Here is a 12,501-nt window from a genome sequence, read left to right on the forward strand (position 1 = left end):
GTTTTAGACCGTAAGTAGACACGGTTGATCAAATAGCATGCTGTAAAGACAGCTTCTCCCCAAAACCTTAAAGGTAAGTTTTTGTTATGGAGCATTACCCTGACCATTTCCTGAATAGTTATGTTATTTCTTTCTGCAACTCCATTAGCTTGAGGAGTAATAGGTGGAGAATATTGTTGAATAATTCTCAGTTCGTCACAGAATTCAAACACCTTAATGTCCTTGAATTCAGTTCCATGATCGCTTCTAATTTTCTTTAGTTTGAGACCTTGTTCGTTCCGGATTCTATTAACAATAATCTTGAATTCATCAGGGGTTTTATTCTTATGAGATAGGAAACAACCCAAGTGAACCTGGTGTAATCATCTACCACAACCAAATCATACTTCTTACCAGCAACCGCGGGTTGTTAGATTGGTCCGAAGAGATCCATGTGAATTAAATCAAGTGGTGCTTTAGTGAGACTATTTCGACATGATTTATGGTGAACTTTCGTTTGTTTACCCTTTTGACAGGCACCACATACACCTTCAATCTTTACATTGATTTTGGGTACGCCTCTAACAAGTTCTTTGTTAATGATTTTAGTTAGAAGGCGATAGTTGATGTGACCAAAACTTTCATGCCAAAGATGTGTAGATTCCACCTTAGTCAAATTGCAACAATTGCTGAACTGAGTATCCAGAAGATAACAGTTATTTTTACCACGAATTTTCCCAGTTTTGTCTACAATGTCACATCCATTTGAATTGAAGACAACTCGATGGCCTTTGTCACAAATTTGACTAACAGACAGAAGATTTGCAGTCATACCTTTTATGTAGACTACATCATGGATTTCAGGTATGCCATGTAATTTGATCGTTCCCTTCTTGCTTATGTGGCAACAACTCCAATATCCGAATGTTACTGGTCCGCCTCCATAGTCGTCTGAAGAAACAAACCAAGTGAGATCACCTGCCATATGTCTGCTACATCCAATGTCAAGAAACCATTGAAAGGGTGATGTTGATTTCAAAGCAAAAGCTCTCATGCTATCAGTACTATTCTATTTAGGATTTCCTGATAGTTTTGTATGTCTTTTTAGAGAAGCAATGAGTTGTTTAGTTTTCTTGTGAAGATTACTTGAAACTTTTAATCTCTTTTGAAAAGACACACAATCATGTTGAAAGTGATTGGAGGAATCACAAAACAAACATGGGCCAACACTTTTTAGTTTGGAAGAGCAGTTATGAATCATATCAGTTTTCACAACATCTAACCGTTGTTGATCACCTGATATATAACTGTTCTTCAGAGAAGAACAACTGAAGTTACTCACATCCATTAAAGGATTTATCATGGGTTTCAAATCCTTAAGTATTGCAATTTCCACAACAAGATCATAATTGATTCAGATTTGTTCATCCAACCTTTTCTGGAGAATAACCAGTTTATCAGAACTTCTTCTACGATTGGTTTTTAAACCTGTCGAAGCGTTACAAGAGACTTTATCGTCCATAGAGTCAGATCGCTACAAACACAAACTTGTAAGGTCTTAAACGTGTTTGCCTTCTCTGATACCAATTGAATAGGCGGGGGTCTAACAACCACACCCAATATTTCGCTTAGCAATCTATATGGACAAACTCCAATATACTTTCTATAGAATCAACTAGACAGTCAGACTCAATCTAAATAAAAAGTATATCAAAGAGTTTATATCTCAATCTCTCGATTTGATATATACTCAAGCAAATAGAAATCTGCGAGTCTTTATCAAATACTAGAGAGAGAACTTGGATGGTACTAAAGACCAATATCCAAGTGTCAATCAATTTAAATCAACAACCAAAAGGTCGGATATTCTAATTGATTGAACAACGCAAAACCTGTGATATTTCAATTATATAACAAAATATAATGCGGAAAATAAATAACACAAACACCATAATTTTGTCAACGAGGAAACCGCAAATGCAGAAAAACCCCGGGACCTAGTCCAGATTGAACACACACTGTATTAAGCCGTTATAGACACTAGCCTATTCCAAATTAACTTAGGTCTGGAATGTAGTTGAACTCACACTGATCCAAGGTACAGTTATGCTCCTACATATTTGATCCTAACAGGATACTACGTACTTGATTCCCTTAGCTGATCTCACCCACAACTAAGAGTTGCTACGACCCAAAGTCGAAGACTTTAATAAACAAATTTGTATCACACATAAAAGTATATGGTAATAGATAAATCCGTCTCCCACGAATATACCTACGAGTTTGGTTCCGTCTTTTGATAAATTAAGGTGAACATAAACCAATTGATAATCCGGACTTATATTCCCGAAGAACAACCTAGTATTATCAATCACCTCACAATAGTCTTAATCGACGCAGTGAAAAAAAAAATTGTGGAATCACAAATGATGAGACGAAGATGTTTGTGATTACTTTTTATCTTGCCTATGGGAGATAGAAATCTCAAGCCAATTATTACAATTGTACTCGTACGATAGAAACAACAAGATCAGATCACACAACTATGATAAAGTAGTATCGGTCTGGATTCACAATTCCAATGAAGTCTTTAAGTCGTTAACCTGGTTTAGAAGAAGAAACTAAAGGTTAAAGGAGAATCGACTCTAGCTTAGCACAACTAGTATCACATAGAATGCGTGGGGATTAGGTTTCCCAGTTGCTAGAGTTCTCCCTTATATAGTCTTTCAAATTAGGGTTTGCAATCAATGTTAGCTTGGTAACAAAGCATTCAATATTCACGGTTAGATGAAAACCTAATTAGATTTAAGCTAATATTATCAACCGTTAGATCGAATACATATCTTGTTATACACAAATGAAATGCACGTTTCTAGGCTTGTGTAATCGTACCCAAACTTGTACATTAGTTTTTCAACAATAGCTAACCAAATGGTTATCCATATGATCACTTTCATATCAACCATATTCTTCTTCACCGTAACTATTTCAAATGACTCAAATGAACTAGTTAGAGAGTTGTTCAATTGAAAGGAAATATCATGTACTACACAAGACACAATTGAAGCAAAAACGATTTGATTCACTTGAATCAGTTCATGAATTATATAGCCACGATTTGCAATTGCATTCTTTAGTTAATATGAATAAGTTCACAAACATCGTTTTTAGATATAACCTGCTCAAATTCACGGACTGGGTTCGCGGATGGAGTTCACAATTTCCAGCAGAAATTCTCGGGTTTGAGAACTTCGCCAGTTCGCGGACTGAGTTCGCGGACTTAGCTCACGCACTACTCAGTTTCACTTGATCAACAAAGTTCGCAAACTTCGGTTCAAGGAATAAGGACTTATACATATATGTGTTTCCACAACAATACTTATATCCTCCAATGGTTATATAATCTAAACTCTCATTTCAATCATTGAAACATTCTCAGAGGACATTATATAGTTGTTATTCACAAACCATTTTTCATCAGAGCAATTTTCAAAGTGATTGAAACATAACATGACTTTCGTCACTAGGTAAAGATGAACTTGGCTAAATCGAAAGCTTACCAACACATATTTCGAGAAATAGATAGGCGAGATAAACTCGGCTCGAAATACCAAATGTGTATAATCTAAGTCTATATAGCAAAACGACTTTTGTCTCAAGAAAGGAGATAAATAGACTTTTAAATAATAGATAAGTTCAAGTCTTCACATACCTTTTAGTCGATGAAGATCCACCAGTTCCTTGAGTAGTCCTTTCGTCTTGTATGATGATTTCCATGGATTTCTTGAGCTCAACTACACTTTCTATCCTAGTCCGAGACCTTAGCTATAGTAGACTAGAAATCAAGACTTATAGTTTTGATCACTAACATTGACAAACATGCTTGAGATAGCAGCGCATGCGAGTTCAACCGAGCAATGCTCTAACAGTTCCAAGTGCATGACTTACTGCAAGTTGGAGGCGTAGGGATACAAAAGGAACTAGGTGAACTATAGGTTTAGTTGTTTGGTCTCAACTATACGAAGTTGGTTTAGATTTTGTATAGCGGCTTAATCCTGAGAGTATTCATTTTTGGACAAGGTCCCGAGGTTTTTCTGCATTTGCGGTTTCCTCGTTAACAAAATCTTCATGTGTCATTTAATTTTATTTTCCGGAATTATAATTGTTGTTAATATAATTTAAAGTAAATTACACAAATGTTAATTCCTATTTACTTGATAGCAATCCTATTGTGTTTGGTTAAGTCCGAACCTTTTATCAAGTAAACATACTTCGTTGTTGTATTGTATTGATCTTGTATCCATAGTCAATCACACAAGTTATCTTTTTGTTGTATTGCCTCGATCTCGTATCCATAGACGATCACATGAAGTGTGAACCGATTAGTTGTATTGTCTCAAATCAGTCCATAGACAATCACTTTCAGAGAAAGGACTTATAGGTGGAAAAGTTTTAGATTGAGGTATATATGGGTACCCTTGTCTTTTCACTTTTGTAAATAGAATCAGATTGCCTCAGACACAAACTTATGAGGTCTTAGCGTGTTAGCCTACTCTTATACCAATTGAAAAACCGGGGTACAACAACCACGCCCAACTTTTTCGTTCGACAACCTGTATGGATAAGCCTTATTAATATTGCGAGAGTTGCAACTTAATGATACCCAATCAAGGAACAATATTGAATTTCTTTATCTCTTTCTGTACACAATCAGCCGTTAAACAGAAACGAATCTGTAAACCTGATCATAATGTGAGAGTAATTTGACGATCTCAAAAATCAATATCCAAGTTCAAGCAAGTCTTATCCAACAAACAAGGAAGAATTTATCAATTGTGATTGATATTGCACAACCTGTGATATTTCAATTATATAAATAAAAATATAATGCGGAAAAGAAATAACACAAATACCTGAAATTTTGTTAACGAGGAAACCGCAAATCCAGAAAAGCCATGGGACCTAGTCCAGACCATAATACCACATTATTAAGCCGCTATAGACTCTAGCCTACTACGAATAACTTCGCTCTGGAAAATAGTTGAGCCCAAACCCAGTCTCACACAGATTCAGGTACAGTCGCGCTCCTTACACCTTCTTGAATCCCAGAAGGACTCTGCGCACTTGATTCCCCTAGCTGATGTCCTTTACATGCTAGAAGTTTCTTCAACCCAAAGAAGAAGACTTATAAACCAATTTGTCTCCCACAAATAAGTCTATTCTAATTTCTGTTTAGATCAAAGATCAAGGTAAGAGGAAATCGAATGCAATAAGAAAAAAGCTCAACAACCCTTAAAATCCGGTATTTATGACTCCCAAAGAGAAACCTAGATTATTATTCACCTTACAATAACTTAACTAATAGATAAAAGAAGTTATTGTGGAATCATAAAGTCTGAGAAGAATAACTTCGTGATTTCTTTGTATCTTACATATCAGAGATAAATTCGAGATAACTCAGAAACGAGGTAAACTCAGAACGATAGAAGTGTAAGATCAGAATACACGAACTATCAAAGATAAAATAGTCATACCTGGCTTCATGAATCCCAAACGAAGTTTTTAAGTCGTAAACCTAATTATGTTTCTCAAAAAAATCTGGAAACCTAAGTTAAGAGAGAACCGACTCTAGTTTGCAACCATGACACACGAAAGTGTCGAGATTTGTTCTCCCAGATGCAAGAGCTTTTCTTTACATACACTTTCAAGGTCAGAGGTTGCTTACGATTTAAATTGAGATAGCTTTATAATCAAGCAAACAACATTCATCGTTAGATGAATTTCTGACTTGAGATTCATGCTAAGATAACTTAGAAAATAAGCAATCGTATCCACCATTAGATGGTTTAGATTGACTTTCACACAAATGAAATACACAATATTAGATAGGGATGAACCGTACCTAAACGTGTACAATGAGTAGGCTCAATAATAGTTAACCAAAGTTAGCCATATGAATGTGATAAGCTTTTCGTTATTTACGTAAAACACTTTAGATTCAACTTAGTAATCAACCAAAACTTAATCGGCGATCAAATATATATCTAACATGTGTTTTAGAGAGTTATTCAGATGCTCCATATCTCATAGAAATATTTTCGAATGCATCTGAATATATTCGACTAGGTGTGTGTACTGCATCCAGTTCGTGAGTTGTAATGCTAAGGTATGCATACTAGGTATGTATACCTAATCATGTTATAAATCAATAGGAAAATCCTGATCATCAATAAGAGATGTATATTTATTCAATTAAATTTCAGAAACCTAATAATTCAAAGGCATACGAAATAAACACCAAATATAAACACCAAAAGAGAAAGAGTTTCACATTCTACCTTAATTTCATCGAGCCTCTAGTGATTTTCTTAATCTTTATTCTCCAAAAATCTCTAACTCCATCTTCCTCTCCTATCTTTCTCTCTAATTTATGTTTGTAACTCCTATTTCTTTTCTCCCGCTTTCCTTTATCAAGTATACACCAACTCCCTTATTCATACTACTCTAATTAATATTTTTCCTTATCTATTTTATTATTTTTTCATTTTCTCTAAATTTATTTATTAAAATAAAATAGGTGACTTTATCACCGCCCTAACTTGTAGCTCGAAATTAAAACAACCTAACTATATGATAAGGAAAAAGAAGCAACAACCTAAACAAAATGTTAGCTAACTCAAGCAAACCGAATCGAAACAAAAAATAAAAATACAGGGTATTACAACGTCCATCGTGGCAATATCCATGAAAAATCCACCACCGGATGGATCTACGAGATTAGAGTTAAACAACCTAAACATATGTTATCCTAACCTCGTCTCACTCTATGTAGAAGAAGATGCTAGGAATAACTCCAGTCTCAAGTCTCCAAATAATGACCATATCCAGTCATGAACCTAGAATTTCTTCCTAAGTCAAAGTCATAGTAACCCAGTCATACTACTAAGATTGAACAAACAAGTAGAATATGCATACGAGTGATTTCCCCCAAAATAACATAGTATATATAATATCATAACGGATGGAGTACCGCCCTACTAAGATACTATTGCCGACGGATGGCGTATCGACCTACTTTCATAATAAACAGAAAATCTAATACTATTGCCGACGGATGGTGTACTGCCCTACTATCAACATAAGCAGAAAATGTAACACTATTGCCGACAGATGGCGTACCGCCCTACTTAACTTACAAAGAGTCGCGGGGAAACACAAACACTCCTCGCGAGGGAAATACACAACACATATCACACAACATACTCATTCTATCGATTATAAACAACAAGTTCACAGAAATTAAAGACTCATCGTGCTCGCAGATAAAGTAAATTTAATGATTACAAGTAGGTTACATAGTTCCCACCTGGTTTGATGACAAGCCACGCCTACCTTGTATTCCTCAATCCACCGGTTAATCCTTTGAATTGATCGTTGTTAATATAGACTAACTGTTAATCACACAAGCACTTTAAGAATTTAGCCAATATGCTCATACAAGGTCCATAACATAATATCATACAAGTCTCTAATTGTAAGTTGAGTGAAATAACTAATGGTTCTAATTCTATTAATGATTCCATAACCTGGTAATAAGTAATTTAGGAATAAATAATTATCTACTTATCCAAAGGGGGTCAAATTGGGTGTTATCGGAAATCCCTCAAAAAACCCTACAACTTTGCAGAAGGAACCGAAAGCTAATTCGGACCATAAGTGATCCAAACACACAAACAAAATAAGGTTTCTGATCCTAAGCCCAAGCCCATTGGGCCTAACCCATTAACCTGGCCCGCTAAACCAAACCCATCGGGTCGGCTCACGACCCGACCCACTGACCCGGTTTAGACCCGAACATGCCTGACTCCGTCGGATTCATGAATAAGCTAATCTGACTCGTTGAGTCAACTCGGATAGACTCGGTGAGTCAACTCATTAAACCCACTTCATCTTCAACCTCTAGCACCTTGTAAACAACACGAGGGTCTAACTTTGGAGGTCTCTAAGTTATTCGTTTCTTATATCCAAATTAAGTAATTGTTGGTTTCAACAAAAGATAGCATCTTCTACTACAACTTTCTAGTTCTGATCCAGGGTTAAATCTGTTTCTATCATACCTAAACACGTCCATGAACGTGGATACTCACTGTAATAACAAATATTTTCCAGATTTCATACTCATCACCAAAATCATCATAACTTACTCAATTCAACTCCGAAATGAACAAACTAAATTCATATAATTTGGTAATTCAATATACTATAATTCACAAGTAAAAACCATGATCTAATCGACCTATAGGATGTCTATAAAATCCGAGATAAGTGAAAACAATAATTATATGGAATCATGATTATCACGTCAAAAACTTATTTGATTCTATCCTATCTCAATATCTAAGAGCCACCCATACATTATAAACATACTAGGATCAATTTAAAAGGTTTACCTTGGTTGTTTGAGCAAGATTTATCATCCTAAGATCATGATCCTCAACATCTCCATCACAACCACCATGGACACCATCACCAAGCTTCTCAATAGTTTTCTAACTAAATTATACTCTCATTGATTCTAGACATAAGATAAGTAATTTATCCAATCCTATCTACTAATGTAAACCCTTCATCAAAAGACTATTTCCATCACAACTAATCATTCTTGTTTTATTTCTCAAGGTTTTTCTCTACTATCAATTTCTTTCTTCTTCTTTTGAAAACTCTTATCACTACTCACTCTCTTTCCTTTTTTTTTTTTTAAGATATCCAACACCTTCAAACTAGCTCCCTGTCAATGTTTCCTTTTGTACTAATCCTTAAACTAGGTAAAACAGGAGAAACCCAAATAGTGGGATAATTCCAACTTAAATTCGTTTTTGAAGAAACTATATACAAACACTTAAATAAGGTTATACTATTAGATGTCTAGGAGACTGCTAAGGGATAACCAGTTTCTAACTAAAGGTACAGTCAATTAAAGGTCCGGTCAACAATCAAAGGTCACGTCAACGGCAAACGAGAAGTCAAGGTTCGCCGGTCAACGGCCAAGTAAACTCCGGTTTACTTTAAGTAAAACTACCCATCCAAATTTCTGAGTGCGATGTCTTCTTCGTCTGATATCCGATTTGCGCGTTCTTGTAGTCTATCTCGCATAACTTTTTGAGATCTATCTCATGATACTAATTGTTGTTACAAATTATTATTTAATTAATTCCTAATAAATTTATTTTTCATATTTAATTAGATACGTCATTATCGGCTAAATCGTCTCTTGAATGGTCTAAATAGCGTTGACGAGCTTCAGGGTCCTTACACATACTCCCCTGAGTTCACGAGCACAAACGTTTTGGTATGCATACTGAGTATGTGTACCAAGGTATCTTTATCCGAATCATAAACTGACTAGTACGTGTACTGACTACACATATTAAAATTTCGGACCTTTCCCAGTCTCGCCAGTACGTATACTGAGTACGCATACTACAGCTCCGGACCCATCATAGGTACGCCAGTACGTGTACTAGGTACGCATACTGAAGTTCCTGACCCAAACTAGTTTCTCCAGTACGCATAATGTCTTGTATCCAGAAGTCTGTATTTATGTATAATTATCGATAATCGATTTGAAACATCCTCGGAAGACAACAATGGTAATCTCACACATACCACTTGTTCCAAGAAATTCTCAAATGATTACTTAATCAATACGAAATATCCGAAGTTAACATTAGATGATTGTCTCACACAGATCATATAAAATGCTGAAGGTTATTTTCACATGATTGAAATGAATCAAATCGAAATGTTCCTGAGTAATGATAATCTCACACTTATCATTGTTCAAGGCTATTTTCAATTGATCATATTGAACAATAAATTGTTCGAATGACATATAACTTAACTCATATTTCGAGAAATATATTTGGAATAACAAAGCTCGAAATTTTCATTGTGCAATGATTTAAGGTCTACTTAGTCATACGACTCATTTTAGTAGATATAATTGAATATATTTGAGTGAATAGATGGTTCTGTATTCACATACCTTTTGGCGACAAAGTTCTCAAGAGTTCTTTAGCTGATCTCCAACCCAAAGTATTTGGTTGATCTTCTTCTTTAAATGGTGAACGAGGTGAAGTCCGATGCTCAACTACACACTTCTATCCTAAATCGAGACATGACTATGTATTAGACTAGAAATCAAGATATAGTTTTGATCAACCAAATTTGACAACAAGCTTGAGATAAAAACACTTGTGAGTTCGACCGAGCAGTGCTCTAACACATCTTGCCATACATTAACTTGAATAAGAGTTAGAGATTTAGTAGTATAAAGAATAATTAACAGTTTCTTTTGACAGATTTATAGCATGCTTGACAGTTGTCAGATGATTGAGTTGTTTGTCCTAGAAAACCTTGTATCATCTTTCTCTCCAAATGCACCAGGCAGTAGTGAAGCACTGACAAGCTTATCAATATAAGGACAATAATTAAGAAACTCATTAATCCAATCTCGAATTCTAATATTGGAATTAGCATTCTGCAAGGCGAAATTACCATTAGGGGAGTAGACCAACAACTACAAATTATAGTACAAGATAATATGTTATTTAGTTTCATAATTATTGATGTCACATATGATTCAAATCCTGACGTACTGTGGTATAATTGGTAAGCTTGTTCCTAGTTGGGAGAATATTTTCAACACATTTCCAGAGAAGTAGTTGGACTTTTGGGAAAACTAAAGCACTTACAAGGGATTTATAAACGGATGTAAAAGGGTTTGGTGAGGAATTGGTTGCTAACTTATTAGCCAGAAATATGGAAGCATATTTAACAGCATAAATCTACCTATCTTAGTGAATGACCAAATGAGCTTGTCATTTCCAAACATAAGGTTCCTAGTGTTGTGGGTTTTTTTGACTTTCAGTAGTGAAAAAAGCTTGGACCAAGTTCGTTTTCCAGTATTTGATATCAGAGTAATGAAATCATTCACATCTTGTTAGGACTAGGTTGAGTAATGCAAATAGGGTTTGAAGGTGCAATGATACAATTATAGGTAAAAGCCTCAATACAATGCACATCTTTAACAACCCAAAAAACATGTTATTTTATGACTTTTTGATCAGTACATATGCTAGACCAAACTCATGAAATGTCCTTGACTTTTTTGTAACGCAATGGATGAAAGTTTTAGATATTTGCACCATGGTATAGTTATGTATAACTTATTTGGGAAGTATATGAGATTCCAAGCAGTCTTGGCTAATAGCACAAAGTTAGACTTTTTCAAGTTCCAAAAATCTAGGCCACCTTGAATTTTCAGAGAACCGAAATTTTTCATTGCGTGAAATAAATACATTTGTGAAAGTCTTTTCCCCACCAAAAATCTATTTGAAATTTTTCCATTTTGTGAAGAGTGGAGTTTGGCAGGAGGAAAGAGGTCATATGGTAAGTAGATGACAGAACCGGCTTAACTAAAACAAATATACCTGCCCCAGGTAGATATTTTTCTATGACTTGGGAAATCTTATGACATGTGTATACTAAGGTACTTTTGAGTTTTCCACTGATGTACAAAGGTCGCCAATCCAGTTGAAGTGGTTTGGTCAGCTCCTTTGTTGTGATGGTGTTGCACGAAATAATTCAGGTCCAACTGGTGCCGGTGTCATTGCCAAGGATGATAATTATTTTGTTTTAGGGGCCCTTATCGTTGGATTGGGGATTAAGTATAACTATCTGGCCCAAATATGTGCAATAATTTATGGAATTGAATAGGCCATGAGATTAAATTCATGAAGGATTCTAATCCAGTCAGTTTCTCCTGCAGTTGTAGAGGCTTTTGAGTTGTTGCGGGGTGTCAAGCAGTATGCAATTTCATTTGAAAATGTATATAGAGAAGCTAATTTTTCTGCTGACACCTTAGCAACGCGAGCATATTCCTTTGCTGGGAGTTATAGTGAAAGTTTTGTAGGTCGTTCCGGAGTTCACTCAAGGTGTTGAGTGGCCGACCATTTCTTACTATCGTTTCAAAAAGTTAGGTTAGGAGTTTTTGGAGGTCATTTTGGCCTTCTTTTCTTTTGGTATATCATGTAACTACTGTAAGTATTTTTTTGCTTTCGTAAATTTTTGACTTGGAAAAAAAACTAAAGGTACTCTAAATGAACACGTAGAATACATTGCAAATCTCAGTTTAACGTTGGCGCATAACTCAGTTATTTATAGAGGAAAATTTTGCTCGTTGCAATTAACTGTTATAGTTCCATTCAGGGACGGTCGGCTCAATGTGAATCGAGCCACAACTCAAACTTCGATGAGTAGCGTCACAGTTTGGGGCGACCGTCCTGATCCGATACGATAGATTTTTTGGTACGATAAACCTTTTCCCCAACTGAGTTTGCCCAACCAGATGGATGCTGAAATCTGGATTTGCGCCAAGTCCACTTAAATTTCTACAGACTAGAACCTCCAATTAGTTTTAGTTTTATGAAATTACCCAGTCCGCACAAGTAAAAAAGAAGA

The 12,501-nt window shown here is 35.5% G+C and overlaps 1 long non-coding RNA gene across 1 annotated transcript; it reads right to left on the reverse strand.

Moving 5' to 3' along the window:
- Positions 1-7,227: 7,227 nt before the first annotated feature.
- LOC113292992 lies at positions 7,228-8,809 on the reverse strand. Its single transcript, XR_003331988.1, has 2 exons — positions 8,430-8,809; positions 7,228-7,430 (listed from the first exon to the last, which is right to left on the reverse strand). It is a non-coding gene; the product is annotated as an uncharacterized LOC113292992 (long non-coding RNA).
- Between the last annotated feature and the right edge of the window lie 3,692 nt (positions 8,810-12,501).

The sequence above is a fragment of the Papaver somniferum genome, chromosome 7 (assembly GCF_003573695.1).
Source record: "Papaver somniferum cultivar HN1 chromosome 7, ASM357369v1, whole genome shotgun sequence".
Taxonomy (NCBI): domain Eukaryota; kingdom Viridiplantae; phylum Streptophyta; class Magnoliopsida; order Ranunculales; family Papaveraceae; genus Papaver; species Papaver somniferum.